The sequence below is a fragment of the Dermacentor variabilis genome, chromosome 2, assembly GCF_050947875.1.
Source record: "Dermacentor variabilis isolate Ectoservices chromosome 2, ASM5094787v1, whole genome shotgun sequence".
In the NCBI taxonomy this organism is placed as follows: Eukaryota; Metazoa; Arthropoda; class Arachnida; order Ixodida; family Ixodidae; genus Dermacentor; species Dermacentor variabilis.
The window spans coordinates 253,008,788-253,025,038 of record NC_134569.1 but is presented as its reverse complement, the minus strand read 5'-3'; the positions used below and the strand labels follow the sequence as shown (position 1 = coordinate 253,025,038).

The following is a 16,251-nucleotide window of genomic DNA, read 5'->3' as shown; positions in this document are numbered from 1 at the left end:
GTGTGCCTAATTGCAAATTCTGTGGAGGTGACCACCCAACTGGGGACAAGACTTGCCGACAGCGGTACCAAGTTCCATACGTGGTGCGAATTCGACGACGGGAACGGAACAGATCTGCATCGGCGGCGACATCGGCTCAGCTGCAATGGGATGCCCAAACGGGCACCAGGAAGCGCACAAGCTCAAGGAGCCCCACACGGTCAAGACGCCGCTCGCCGTCGAAGGGCAGAAGCCGCTCCAGATCACGTTAATCGCAGGTGCGCTTCGAAGGAGGAGGGCAGACGCCTGGCGACAAGGCGACATCTGGAACAACCTGGGTCGACAAAGTGAAAGGTACTGTGAGGGCTGCGGAGAGCGGTGCGGGGCGGCCGGTCGGAGATAATGATGCCAGGGTAGAACAGCTAATTAAAGAAGTAGCATATCTGAGAAAGGCAAATGAAGAACTTACTAAGCAGGTTGTAGAACTTCGCAAGAACTCGCAGACGGGCTCCACAAAAGTAGCAATAGCCAAACCGGTGAATAATGGCAACAGCCAGGATGAAGAAAATACACCAGCTCCAAAGAAGCGGGCAATAAGCCCAGTAGAAACGACAGTGTGCTCTGCTTTGGAAGAGATCAAGGAGGCAATTAAACAACTTCGAGATGCCATAGATAAAACTAGCTTTAAAGTTGATAAGTTATGGAAATGGAGACTGACGGCTGAAAAGAGGCTTACCAAAGTAGAAGCGCAAGGCGAGGACGACGAATACCTACCTTCAGAAGCAGAAAGCGTCAGATCGCTCCCTGGCGCGTCGGGGGGTTCTACGAAGCGTACTCTAGCGGGTAGCAGTAAGGCGGGTTCTATAAGCAATGGCTAGCAGGGGGAGCTTTACCGTGTGGCAATGGGATTGCCGATGATTTTATCACAAAAAGTCATCTCTCATGCAGTTAATAAAAACCTCTCCAGACAAACCGAAAATAATTATGCTGCAGGAAACCTTGGCGGATGAGATCAGCCTATCCGGATACAAAGCGACATGCAGGGGCAAAGAGCTCGGTAGGGGGCTAGCCACGCTCGTAGATAAGAAAATACCTTACATAGAACATGATTTGCGCCTTGGACTAAACAAATTAGAATACTTACTTGTGGAAATATTTTTGAAAAGGAATAGAGGCAAACCGCAAAGCCTCTTTTGTCTTAATGTTTATAGCAGCCCTAGCGACATGAAACAGAGTTTCAGGGCACTTTTTAATAAGACTATGGCTGTTACTAAGCACGCTCTACTCATTATTGAAGGGAATTTCAACGCCCCACATAAAACCTGGGGATATCGCTGGAATACTAAGAAAGGTGATGGACTCTGGAACCTAGCTACAGATCTTAATCTCTCCCTCATCACAGACCCAGCTTATCCCACTAGGTGTGGTACACCTACATGTAGGGACTCCACCCGAGACCTTACTTTTGTGCCAAATTTAGCGAACGCTGGCCGGAATACCTCCAATATTGACTTGGGTAGTGATCATTACATATTACAAATACTATTGGAAACATCAAGTAATGAGATAAAGCACTTTAACTACATTGACTGGGATCTTTTTCGGAAAGCAAGGAAAAGCAGAGCTGAGACAGAGGCAGAACAAAAGAAAACACTCCAAACTTGGACCACACAGCTCAGATAAGATGTAAAGGCGGCAACGAAGGATATTACCACAGAGGAGGATATCGAAATCATGGACACTAGGCTGGCGCACTTGATTGAAGCCAAACAATCTATGTTAAAAAGATGGGAATCGCAACGGCTGAACAGGAGACTCAGGAAGCGCGTAGCATTGTTGAATAAGGAGATTGAAGAACACTCCAGAAATTTACAGGAACAACAATGGGATGAGCTTTGTAATTCCATAGATGGTCGAATCAGATGTGGTGGAAATTGGAACTTACACATTTGTTTGATGAGAACGACACGAAATCTAATAGGAGAACAGCAGTAGCACGACTCGTTCATCGTGAGAGTCATGACACAACGGAGGAGGCCATTCTGGATCGGCTCGCAGCTAAGTATTTACCACTTAAGGATAGCAATGAGAGTACAGACCTGCCTGAATATACAGGGGAAGACTGTGAGCCTATGGATCAAGACTTCACAGAAAGCGAAGTTCGTGCAGCCCTATACGACTTCAACAGTAGATCTGCTGCCGGTCCAGATGGCATTTCCAATAGGCTGTTGAAAAATTTGGACGATGATTCTATAAAACATTTAACAGAGTATTTCAACGAACTCTGGAAGAACGGTGATTGTCCGAAGGAATGGAGAATTGCTAACACAATTCTTATTCCCAAACCAGGCAAGCAACTAAGTCTAGATAACCTAAGACCCATATCATTAACATCATGTCTGGGCAAAACCATGGAGCATGTCATACTCAATAGACTGACTAAGTATGTAGAAAACAGAAATGTTCCGCATAACCTGATCGGTTTCCGTCCTGGACTTTCGACTCAAGATGCAATGCTTTTAATCAAACATAAGCTTATTCTTGCTAGCCCGCTACATACGAGAGCTCTTCTAGGCCTAGATGTAGAAAAGGCCTTTGATCGCATCAAGCACAGGGCCATATTGGATATCCTCTCGGAGATGGGATTGGGTAAGCGATTGCACAATATAGTGCAAGCCTTTCTCGGTGGCCGTTCTGCGTGTCTCAGGTTAGGCGAACTCCAATCGACAACCCTGGAACTTGGGAATCGTGGGACACCACAAGGGTCTGTCCTATCCCCATGTTATTTAATTTGGCAATGTCAAAAATGGCTCGAAGTCTCGCGCAGTGAGGGTATCCACTTTACTATATATGCAGATGATGTAACAATCTGGAGTGCTGAAGGTAATATGGGACAAACAGAGACCAAGCTACAGGAAAGCATTTATGTGGTAGAAACAACACTTGAGGTTATGGGACTGAACTGCTCTGCTAAAAAATCAGAACTATTGGTATTACGGAGCAGTAAGCGGGGGCGCAAGCCGAACGGATATATCCCAGAGGAAGAACCCCGCATTGACATATACGCCAAGAATGAAGACCCAATCAGGCAGCTGGAGACTATTAGAGTGCTAGGACTTCTGCAAGCGAATGAATCTAATGGCAGGGTGATAGAGCACATCTCTAACAAGTCAGAAGAAGTCATTAGGCTTCTGCGTAGAGTTACCAACAAGCATAAGGGGCTAGGAGAAGACAGTGCCATAAGATTGGTACATGCATGCGCCTTTTGCCACTTCTCGTACGTGGCTGGCATGCTACAATGGACACAGGCTGATAAGAACAAGCTAAACGCTTTAATCAGACGACTTATAAAGACTGCACTAGGACTTCCCATCAGCACGGCCAATGATAGCTTATTGCGCCTAAGGCTGCATAACACACTAGAGGAGATAGCTGAGGCTCAACAGGTGGCCCACCAGGAGAGACTAATGGGGACACGACATGGCAGGGCGCTACTTGAAGAAATTGGCGTAGAAATTAACAACCACACCAGCGAAGGACTATTATTAACACAATTACAAGAGGGACTACGAGAAACAATAAAGATGACCCCGTTCCCTAGGAACATGCACCCGACACATAACCTCGAGATACGGAAGGCAGGGGCGAAGGCACTCGTTCAAGACATAGATCAACATAAGCAGCAGGCGGTGTTCGTTGACGCTGCCTGGGTTAAAAATTGGGACGCGTATACCTCCGTTGTTGTAGACACTCAAGGTAACATACGGGATGCCATCACCGTCTATACCAAGGACCCAACAGTAGCAGAACAAGTAGCAATCGCCGTAGCCGTCCGGGCTAATCGGTGGACACATATTTACAGCGACTCTAGAACAGCCATACGCAACTTTACCAACGGATATGTAACACGGAGAGCAAGAAAATTACTAGAGAAGGTCAACAGTGAGAGGATTGAAATCCGCTGGTTTCCTGCACATCTGGGGGTGTTGGACGGAGCTCGGAGAAACCTCAATGAGGTGGCAAATGAAGCAGCACAAGGACTTTCTAGCCGTGCTCTTCAAGACCGAGCAACTTACATTTCACCCGGAGAACACAGCGATCGATTATTTACACATAATGAAATCACGAAGCATTATTATTTAAGCAGAAGGGAATACCCATTGCCACACGGTAAGCTTTGCAGAACCCAAGTGGTCACATTACGTTTGCTACAGACAAGAACATACCCAAGTCCAGATTTTATTAACAGGCTCTATCCGGAGAGGGAAACTCAAATCAACTGTAATAAGTGCAATGGCATCATTACTCTTGACCACATGCTTTGGCTGTGCCCGCGGCCTTCACAGACTGTGACAAGGAACAAGAATGGTGGCGGCAAGTGCTACACAGCGAATCACTCTCTGGCCAATTACGGGCAGTCCAGAAGGCCCGCGATGTGGCTGAAGGGCTCGGCCTGACAGTCCCAACGTGGGAGCGGCCCGCGTCAACCTAGGGTTGACCTTCAGGACCCAATAAAGTTCTTCTTACCTTACCTTACTCAGCCTGCTCATCAAGTCGGTTGAACAGGTAGGCAGAATGATAACCAGAGTCTCCCACCGAAGGCATGGTATGAAAGAAGACGACACGCTAAAACTCGTCAGAAGCCTCATAGTCAGCAGGGTAATCTACTCGCTGCCATACCACCCCATGATCAAGAGCGAAACTGAACAAGCAGAGACAAGCAGATCCCGTGGAAGGCCTACAAGATGGCACTTAACCTACCAAGAAACACACCTAACGACAAGCTGCTACAGCTAGGGATTAGCAACACCTTCGCCGAACTGGCAGAAGCACAGCTTGGAACACAGTTTCACCGACTGAGAGACACGGCTACGGGAAGAGCGCTCCTGACAAGGTTAGGTCGCGACCCAAGGCGGCATCACGATCGATCCGCCGATATACCCGACGAGATCCGTAAGACCCTGCAGGTCAATCCCATTCCGAAAAACATGGTTCCAAATCTACACGCGACCAGAAGCCAGGCGCGGGCAGATTATGTGGAAAGGCATTTAGCCAAGCTAGAAAACACGGTTTTCACGGATGCAACACTGTATCCATGGAATAGACATACAAATTACATTAAGGCAGCTTCGGTAGTGGTTGACAACGCAGGCAGGCTAATCACCTGCGCAACTACATGTAGCGCCAGGATAGTGGAAGCGGAGGAAGTCGCTGTTGGGCTGGCAGCGGCTGAGGGCTATCGAAAAGACAAATCAATGGTCATTTTAACGGATTCAAAAGCGACATGCAGGAACTACACAAAGGGTAGAATCTGCAGGGTTGCCTTAGCTATCCTCCGCAAGGCAGAACACCTCAGACACACCGCAACCCACAAACTAATCTGGATTCCGGCACACACGGAGATAGAAGGAAATGAAGGGGCAGTCAGCTTGGCTCGCGAGATCACGTACCGAGTCGAGCGGCCACACGCCCTGGGACAGCACTTCATCGTGGAAATCGGCTATTCAGAGTTACTGAACTACCACAGAGGCAAGAGAATTAGATACTCCCCGCCACACAAAGCCTTAACACAGCAAGAAGCAGCTACTTAGCGGACGCTGCAAACGGGAACCTTCTCTAACTTCCATATACTAAGCAAGATGTATCCTACACAATTTAGGAACACTTGCCTGTGGTGCGGGGCAACCCCCACGCTTTACCATATAACCTGGGAGTGTAAGCGTAACTACACATTGCACCAACACAAAACCCCGAGTGCGGAGCAGTGGGAGAGCCGGCTCACCAGATGCGAGCTCGCCGCCCAAAGGGCAATGGTGCAGCACGCAAGCGGAGCAGCGCGGTTCAGTGGAGCCCTGGACTAGGGGCCCAACCCTGCTAAGAAGGTCAAGCGTCTGCAGCTATGAAGACGAAGACCGAACGCTAAACCCTTAATGGACCAAATAAAGTTTTCTCTCTCTCTCTCTCTCTCTGTTTTTAGGCGAAGTCGTCGAGGGGGTGGTGTCACTATGTTACTTGATAATCCTTTACAGCAGTATTGCTCGAAAATTTTACTTTAGTTACTGCTCGTTACGAGATGTCGTGTGTTCACTTTCAAGATGTCATAGTCACCGTATGTTACCGGCCACCTGATGGTAATTTGTCTGATTTTATTGCATTTTTAGATGTTCTCTTAACATTTGTAAATCAACACCAATACACCGTTATATTGGGTGGTGATTTCAATATTGACATGGGGCATGACGGCATGAAAAAGTGCGACTTGGAAGCTACTATTGCGTGCAACGGTTGCGAACACATTATAAATAGATCCACTAGAATTACTCTGTCTTCATAGACTTAATTATGACAAACTGTGATCTGTCGTGTGTGACCTGGGCTGTCCTTACGTATCCTATTAGTGACCGCATGGTGATATGTTGTTCTGTAAAAACAGGTGCACCTACGTTAATTCAGAGTGGCATTCCTTATAGTTATCAGCATGTATCGCCAGCTGCTTTAGATGCCTTCCGTTAATAGATTGGCCTTTTGCATTGGGACAAATTTTTTAACTGAAATGATGCGAATGCAGCCTATGACACTATTTTGGAATCCTTTATTTGTGTATACAAGAACACTTCCCTTATGAACAACGAAATAAACGTAAAGGTTGTCGTAAACTTTGGATGACGCGCGAATTCCTACATAAGATTGACAAAAAAGAGATTATTTCGGAAATTCATGCGTACGCGCGACGAGGCGGACCTAATTGGTTTCAAGCAGTTCGGAAATGCCTTGAGTAAAGAAATGAAGAAATCAAAGGAGCTGTATCACATACAAGCATTTACTTTGTGCTGAAACGAGCAGATGTTTTATGGAGTAAAATAAACTCTTTGATGGGCCGAAATTGGAGAACGGAACAAATTAAGGAGGTGCAATATCATCGAAACTTGGTCAGTGGAGAGGATATGGCCAATGTTCTTAATGATTACTTTGTTTACAGAGACTTGAACGACAGATCACCCGCTGCTTGCCGAACTATGGGTTCAGAAACTACAAATACGTTTTTCTTGGCAGGTACTATTGAACCAGAAGTCCGCAAAGTACTCCTTGGCTTAAGAAACAGTCGCAGCTGCGATACAGATGGCATGCAAATAAAACCAGTGAAATATGTTATTGATCAGATTAGTCCAGCACTAACACACATATTTAATCTCTTTATTTCGACAGGGATATTTCCATCTAAAGTGCAAACGGCACGCGTTATAGCTCTCTACAAAAAGGGGAACAAACATAACGTTGCCAATTATCGACCGATATCTATTCTCCCCGTATTTTCTACAGGTATCGAAAAAAATATTTTTAGTCACTTATCCTGTTTTTGCACCCAAATATATCCTGAGAAAATCATAATATGGCTTCCAAAAATATAAGTCTACAGAACTCGCCCTGCTGGATGAAAAAGAATACATCCTATAACCAGTTTGAACAAAAAAAGGAAGTAGTTCGAATTTTTGTGGATTTCACACAAGCATTTGACTACATTCACCGCGGCATTTTATTTGAAAAATTAAATCATTATGGCTTTCGTGGGCTCCCACTCGCGTTACTTAAAAGCTATCTGGCGCATTGATGTCAATTTGTTTCTATAAATGATTTCGTATCAGATAAGAAGATAACTTCAGGTGTACCACAGGGAGCATTCTGGGTCCTTTATTCTTCACTTTATATTTAATGGTATAGTCCATATCTCCCCAGAAGTTAAGTTTATTATCTATGCAGATGACATGAGTATATTTGTCATCTCAGAATCAGATCTTATTCTTTCTAGTAAAGCTAATGACGTCTTACAGAAGTTAGACAACTGGACTAGTAACAATAAGTTAAAAATAAATGCAACTAAAACAGAAGCCGTAGTTTTTAATTCGAAAGGTGAACAAGGGACTTTCCAGAATAACCTTTTATTTACAGGCTAAGATATAGAAATAGTGAAGTCAGTGAAAGTACTTGGGGTGCATTTCTCCAGTTCTTTGCAATGTGATGACCACGTCAATAATATTCAAATAAAACTAAGTCGGATAACTGGAATATTAAGCCGAATCCGGGGCCTTATCCCCAACTCAGTGAGGTTATTGATATACAAATCGCTGTTTACTTCTTAACTACTCCTATTTGGTTTGGGGAACAACTACAGAAACAAACTTAGCGAAATTGCTGAGACTACAGAAGAAAATACTGAGGATGATAGACAACGCTATAGTTCTAGCACCTAGCGACCCACTATTTAAGAAATATAAGATAATCAAAGTGAATGACCTATATCAATACAGACTACTAAGAGTCTTAGCTGCAAGCGCTCAAACTTTTTGTTCAAGAAGATGGCGAATCTTTGCTTAAAGGAAAATGCGTATGAAACAAGAAATACAGGAATGCGGAACGTTGCTCACTTTCGTACTAATTATGGCTTTCAGATGCTTCGATATACTCTTTGTGTTCATATAGGAGGCAAAGCCGGAGGGTGGGTCTAAAAATTAATCTGCAGAAAACTAAAGTAATGTTTAACAGTCTCGGAAGAGAACAGCAGTTTACGGTAGGTAGTGAGGCCCTGGAAGTGGTAAGGGAATACATCTACCTAGGACAGGTAGTGACTGCGGGTCCGGATCATGAGGCTGAAATAATCAGAAAAATAAGAATGGGCTGGGGTGCGCTTGGCAGGCATTCTCAGATCATGAACAGCAGGTTACCATTATCCCTCTAGAGAAAAGTTTATAACAGCTGTGTGTTACCAGTACTCACGTACGGGGCAGAAACTTGGAGGCTTACGAAAAGGGTTCTACTTAAATTGAGGACGACGCAACAAGCTATGGAAAGAAGAATGATAGGTGTAACGTTAAGGGATAAGAAAAGAGCAGATTGGGTGAGGGAACAAACGCGAGTTAATGATATCTTAGTTGAAATCAAGAAAAAGAAATGGGCATGGGCAGGACACGTAATGAGGAGGGAAGATAACCGATGGTCATTAAGAGTTACAGAATGGATTCCAAGGGAAGGGAAGCGTAGCAGAGGGCGGCAGAAAGTTAGGTGGGCGGATGAGATTAAGAAGTTTGCAGGGACAACATGGCCACAATTAGTACATGACCAAGGTAGTTGGAGAAGTATGAGAGAGGCCTTTGCCCTGCAGTGGGCGTAACCAGGCTGATGATGATGATGATGATGATGTACTCTTACGCGAATTCTAAATAATTACACTAGCAAAGGTATAGATGTGTCGCAGAATTAGCGGATATTTTTATTGTATAAACGATGTAGCAATTTAGGTGCAGAAAATTCCAGCAGTTTTCTTCGTTGTATAAGCTATGTATAAACTATGTTTTCAGTTTTCCTTTATGTCTTGATCTTTACGTAAAACAATGTGTCGTTTAAAAAAAGAAAGAAGTGCTGTGGTAATATGACGTCCTTCAGCTGCGGCCATTGTTCAGGAAGGAGGCGGAGGATCCCTCAAGCCGTCATTTGATTTGAATGGCTTTCCCCTCCGCCTCCTGTTACACTGTACAGCGAAGAAACAAATAAATCAATCAACTATCAGACATTGTTTGGCATATCATCGGCCTTAGTGAGATAAGTACTGGTGAGGCTTATACATTGCTGAATAACGGACATGTCCTCTGCTAGAGTGGTGTCCTAGATGAGAAGCAATACGGGGTAGAATTCATAAACCATAAGGACATAGCGGGCAACATTGACGAATTCTACAGCATTAATCATAGGCTAGCTGTAGTCGTGATCAAACTTAATAAAACGTATAGAGAAACGTTACTACAAGCATACTCTCCAACATCCAGTCACCGTGATGAGGAATCGGATCAGTTCTATGAAGATGTTGAATTAGCGACGGGAAAAGTGCAAATTCAGTATACTGTACTAATGGGCGACTTCAGTGCAAAAGTGGGGGGAAGGCAGGCTGCTGAACAAGCAATTGGCAACTACAGTGCCGATTCTAGAAGCGCTAGAGGAGTGATGCTGGCGGAGTTCGCAGAAAGAAATAGGCATCGAATAAGGAACACCTTTTTCAGTAAGTCTAGCAACAAAAAGTGGACCTGTAAAAGCCCTACTGGTGGAAGAACAAATGAAATTTTCTTCATATCTTCTGCTGATCCCAGCGTCGTGCAGGATGTAGAAGTAATAGATAGGGCAAAATGCAGTGATCATAGGTTAGTGAGCGCTAGGATTCACCTCAATGTGAAGAGAGAAAGAGAAAAATTGGTCCAGAAGAAAGAGGTCAATCTAGAGGCAGTAAGGGTAAAAGCAGACAAATTTAGGCTGCTACTTGCAAACAAATATGCAGCCTTATAAGATGGAGATGATGATGACATAGAGCTAATGAATGCAATCGTAACTAGGCTGGCTTGAGAGGCTGCAATTGAAGTGGGAGGCAAGGCACCAAGGTAACCAGTAGGCAAGCTCTCCGTAGTAACAACGGACCTAATAAAGAAACGAGAAAGAATGAAAGTGTTCAACTCAAGAGATAAGATAAAATTCGCGGAACTCTCCAAACTGATCAAAAAGGCGAAAATAGGTGATATTCGAAACTACAACGTGCGAAAGACTGATGAAGCCGTCAAAAATGGATGCAGCCTGACATCAGTGAGAAAGAAACTTGGCATAGGACAAACCAAGATGTGTGCACTGAAAGATAAGGATGGTAATATCATGAGCAATCTGGAAGATATAGTCAAATAAGCGGAATAATTTTATACTGATCTGTACAATACGCAGAGGAGTCAGGATACCTCCATTAGAAACAGTAATGAACAGGATACAGATACTCCTCGTATAACTAGCGATCAGGTCTGAAGGGCTTTGCAAAACATGCAACGAGGAAGAGCAGCAGGAGAAGATGGAATAACAGTAGGTTTAATCAAAGATGGAGGGGACATTATGCTTGGAAAACAGACAGCTCTCTGTACGAAGTGTCTGTCTACTGCAAGGGTCCCCGAAAGCTGGAAGAATGCAAATATTATAGTAATCCACAAAAAGCGAGACGTTAAAGATTTGAAGAACTATAGACCCATTAGCTTACTCACACTATTATATAAAATATTCGCCAACGTATTCTCCAATAGAATAAGACGCAACACCGGACTTTTGTCAACCAAGGGAACATGCTGGCTTCAGGAAGGGATACTCTACAATGGATCACATCCATGTCATTCATCAGGTTATCGAGAAATCCGCAGAGTACAATAAGCCTATTTATATGGCTTTCATACATTCCGAAAAAGCATTTGATTCAGTAGAGATACCAGCATTCATAGAGGAATTACGTAATCAAGGAGTACAGATTGCTTACGTGAATACCTTGGAAATTATCTACAGAGGTTCTACAGCTACCTTCATTCTACACAAGAAAAGCAGGAAGATACCTATAAAGTAAAGGGTCAGACAGGGAGACACAATCTATCCAATGCTATTCACTGCATGCTTGGAAGAAGTATTCAAGCTATTAAACTGGGAAGGCTTAGGAGTAAGGATCGACGGCGAATATCTCGGCAACCTTCGCTTTGCCGATGACATCATTCCATTCAGCAACAATGCAAACGAGTTACAACAAATGTTTGAGGACCTTAACAGAGGGAGCGTAAAAGTGGGGTTGAAGATTATAGTGCAGAAGACAATGATGATGATGAACAGCTGGGCTAGCGAACAAGTGTTCAGTGACCGCCAGTCGGCCTATAGAGTCTGTGAAGGAATACGTTTACCTGGGTCAATTAATCGCTGGGAACCCTGATCATGAGAAGGCAATTCATAGAAGTATAAAAACGGGTTGGATCGCATACTGCAGACATTGTCAGCTCCTGACTTGAAGCTTACCATTATCATTGAAAAGGAAGGTGTACAATCAATGCATTTTACCAGTGCTGACATATGGGGCAGAGACTTGGAGACTGACAAAGAAGCTTGAGAACATGTTAAGGACCGTGCAAAGAGCGATGGAACGAAGATTGCTAGGCATAACATTAGGAGACAGAAAGAGAGCCGTTTGGATCAGAGAGCAAACGGGTGTAGACGATATTCTAATTGACATCACGAGAAAAAAATGAGCTCGGCAAGTCATGTAATGCGCCGGTGAGATAACCGATGCGCCATTAGGGTTGCAGATTGGGTAACAAGAGATGGGAAACGCAGTCGAGGACGGCAGAAGACTAGGTAGAGCGATGAAATTAGGAAATTCGCGGGCACTAGTTGGAATCGATTGGCGCAGGACAGAGGTAATTGGAGATCGGAGGGAGAGGCCTTCGTCTCTGCAGTGGACATAAAGCAGGCATATGATGATGATGATGATGATGACGGTAGTGGTGGTGGTGAACCTCAGTAAATAATTTTCAAGCACCTGTTTGCTATAACTTGTCCTGTGTCTTATAGCCTTTGATATTTATGTACGGCGGGTGGTGTAGGCAGGCACATTGCGATGGAGGCGGGCGATTTCCACTAACGTGAAATTTTCTTTGCACTGATATAAGTTTCCTGCAAGAGTATATATGTATACAAGACATGATGTTTTCTTGTGTTATGTCTTTCGAAGAGAGGTGTGTTCAGTCCAAGACACATTGGCCACGATAGTCAGCGCCCTTTCCTGCGTGACCGGTATATATTTAAGATTTGATTGCAATGTTGTACGCCATACTAAATCAACGTAATTGATGTGCGAGGCAAACAAAGCATTATAAAGCAGTATTCCAACACAAGTGGGGAAAGTGTGTCTTTTGCCAGCTAACATACCAAGTGTACTGCTGAGCTTCTTAACGACTGGGTCTATGTGTTTATCCCATTGTAATTTGCTGAACAAACTTACACCAAGAATTTTTATTGTGCGCGCAACTTCACTATTCAGACTCAAACATTTTATTGTGATACTGTGGAATTTCTTTACCTTGAGTTCGAAAAATTTCTGCTTAGGTTTTATTGCAATTACCCTGTAGGCAATTTTTGTTTGACCAAATAGAAAGCCTATAAAGAACTTCATTTGCCATTCTCAGTAATTCTGTGCATTTGTGGGTCGATAAGAAAATACTTCTGTTATCGGCATACATTACAAATTGTGCTTCTTGATAAATAGGTACTGGATCATTAACATAAATGTTGAAAAATAGCGGCCTAAGAATACTTCCTTGTGGTACACCTGAAATTTTTAGGTTTAGTTCCAATTCGTATTTATTTATTGAGACGAATCGGGTGCCTTTTAGTGAGACAGGAGGATATTAATGCGATTGGTGTGTCCGTTACCCCATACCATTCAAGTTTACTGAGGAGAATGTTGAGATTGATGTGGTCAAAAGCATGCCTGTAATCAACAAATATGCCTATTGTTAATAACTTGTTTTCAAAGTTTCCTAATATGTACTCTTCTTGATTTAAGAGTGTCACTTGTGTGGATTTATGCTTCTGAAACCCATACTGTGCATCAGTTATAAGATGGAATCTGCTACAAAATGATGACAGCCGATTTTAGATAATTTTCTCCAAGCCGTTTGAGAAAATTGGGCAGATAGATATTGGGCGACAGTTTTTTATATTCTGCTTGTCACTTTTTTGAAAAATAAAGGTTACTATGGAACTGCTCAGTCTATCAGGAAAAGTGCCATAAGAAGTACAAAAGTTGAAAATGTACACCAAAATAGGGGCGATTTCATACGGGACATATTTAATAGACTCTATCTCTAGGTCGTATATGTAAGAGCTACGTAAATATTTTTAGGTTCAAATAAACGGAATACACCTCAGCAGAATCAGTGCGCGCGAAAAAAAGACTGAATTTTTGTTTCTAGGTGCTGTCATATCATTAGCGGGACAAGAATTAAGGTCAGCATTCTCGGCTACATTGTATTGGTTAAATGTATCAGCAAGTTCCTGGTCTTGCGCTCGGCATTCGTTCAATAAAAATTCTTGTGGTGATTCTTCCGTCTCTTTCCGCCCCGTAAGAGCGTTTTTGTTGTGCCACAGTTTACCACTGTGTTGTCCATTCTATACCCCCATATTTAGTGGCTGTATATCCCCATAAATCAAACCAAAGACCTTAGCTTTCCTACCATTTTATCTGGGCCCTCAAAGCCACACTAAATTTTTCCGCCAATTATAGAACTCTTTCAATGGTCGGTTTGTCTCAGCACGAAAGGGCAAGATCACCTGCGTAAGCGAATAGTTTGAGTTCATTGCCCAGAATGTTAAAACGACTAACGTGACTGCACTTTAGAATGCTTATACATGATGGTTCTAAAGAAAGGACTAATAGAAGTGGCGATTACCTCAAACCTTGTTTTAGAGAGGAATGGATACGTACTGGCTCGGACAGATTACTATTAGCAATTTAAGGGGTAGAACAGTCGGAATTAATGTGGGCATTAGAAGCCGTACTAAACTTTTCAGACAATTATAGAAAATTGCCAATGCTCGGTTTATCTGAGCGAAAAAGGCAAGATCACCTGCGTAAGCCAATACTTTGAATTCGTTACCCAGAATGCTAAAAACCACGAATGTCACTGCACTTTGGAATGCTTATACACGATGGCTCTCAAGAAAGGACAAATAGAAGCGGCGATTACCTACAACCTTGTTTTACAGAGGAAAGAATAGGCGCTGGCTCGGACAGGTTGCCATTAACAATTGAACGGGTAGAAACGTTAGAATTCATCTGGGCACTAGAAGCCGTACAAAAATTTTCAGCCAATCTTAGAACTTGTCAGTGCGTGGTTTGCCCGAGAGAGAGGGAGAGATATACCACAGGAAAGGCAGGGAGATTGACCAGACGCACGTCCGGTTTTTTGCCATGCACTGGGGGAAGGGGATATGGGGATGAAAAGAGAGAGGAGATAGTGAGAGTACAGATTCGCGCACATTTTAAGATTCGCACCGTGTCTACACACGGTGGTCAAGACCTGTCGACTTGAAGTATTTCAACAGCGCGGTCGTGGCTCTCTGTGCCATCGACGTGTGCAGCCATGGACCAAGGATCTTCATTACCGAAAATGGTCGAGTCCAGCTGGTTCACTGCTGTCCGGAGAGTTCATGCTCGACTTCGTATTGGGGACAAATGCATATATGACGTGTTCAATCGTTTCTGTGGTTCCACGGGAGTCGATCATGGCCGTATCTCCCAATGTGGAACGAGTAGGCCTTCGTAAATGTCACCCCGAGCCAGGACGACACAATGCTGTCGCCTCTGAGCGGGAAACTTTTGATGGCACTTGTAGCTTAAAGGATGGATCCAGCCTATGAATATTACGCTTCGGGAGGTTGGGCGAAGACCAGTATTAGTGTGCCATAGCTTTAGCCACGATATGAAGCTTTCTTCCAGCGTCGGTTCTGAATAAGTGGATTGGAACTGGTGGCACTTCCGGAAGGGCAGACCGGGTGGCTTCATCGGCGACGTCTTTACCAGCAATGCCGGTATGTCCAGGTAGCCAATGGAATACAATTTCATGCCCTTTAGTGATAGCTTGATGGTGATCTTCTCTTATTTCATACGTCAGCTGCCCATGAGTCCTATGACATAGGGCAATACGCAGACTCTGAAGTGCTGCCTTAGAGTCGTGGAATATGACCCTTTTCTGAAGTGTCTCTTGCAGGAGATATTTGATAGCAGCGCAGCAAACTCTGCCGCTGTTGGTGCTCTGCCGCTATTGCCCTTTCTAGGAAAGAACTATCTTTCTTGCGTAGAGATATCACTTTTCTGCGGGCGGCGCACGCGTGATGTGCCTCAGAAGTTGCCACATATGTGATCGCTTTCGTCGAAATGAAACCCTATCGCAAGTCCGCGCTCGTGCGTCCCAGCCTCCTCGCTGTCCTCTTCTTGAGCGCATACAGCTGCATTCGTGACTTACCAACATGCCGAAACAGTCACTTTTGCTACATACGATATTCCGGCATGCTTATAAGAGCGCCGGAATAGCATACACTTATCTTATAGCCGTGTTCTGCGTTCTTGTTCAAGGGGCACATGTTTCAAACCAGAAACTCCCAGATGTTGTGTACGTTGTCCCATGGGCGGATTGTGACTACGAGTTTATTGGGGAAGTTACTGACTTTGAAAGGCGTCTTAAACAGTATAATTATGACGTGAGAAAACAAAATATGAAAAACGCTGCTTTAGCTGAGGGTGCTGCTTCAAGGGACCACTTACCCAGGTAGCACAAAAGAGATACGTAACGTTTTCGTAGCGTTTATCCAAGACGATAAAAACGGGTTAAAGAAGACACGAATGAGAGAACTTCGGCGGGAAAACGTCGTATATCTCTGCTA

General features: G+C 44.0%; 1 protein-coding gene across 2 annotated transcripts in view; it reads left to right on the top strand.

Moving 5' to 3' along the window:
- LOC142573237 (dual oxidase maturation factor 2-like) overlaps nt 1-16,251 on the top strand; it is a 547,099-nt gene that overhangs the window by 42,530 nt on the left and 488,318 nt on the right. The gene's annotated exons all lie outside the window — the stretch shown is intronic.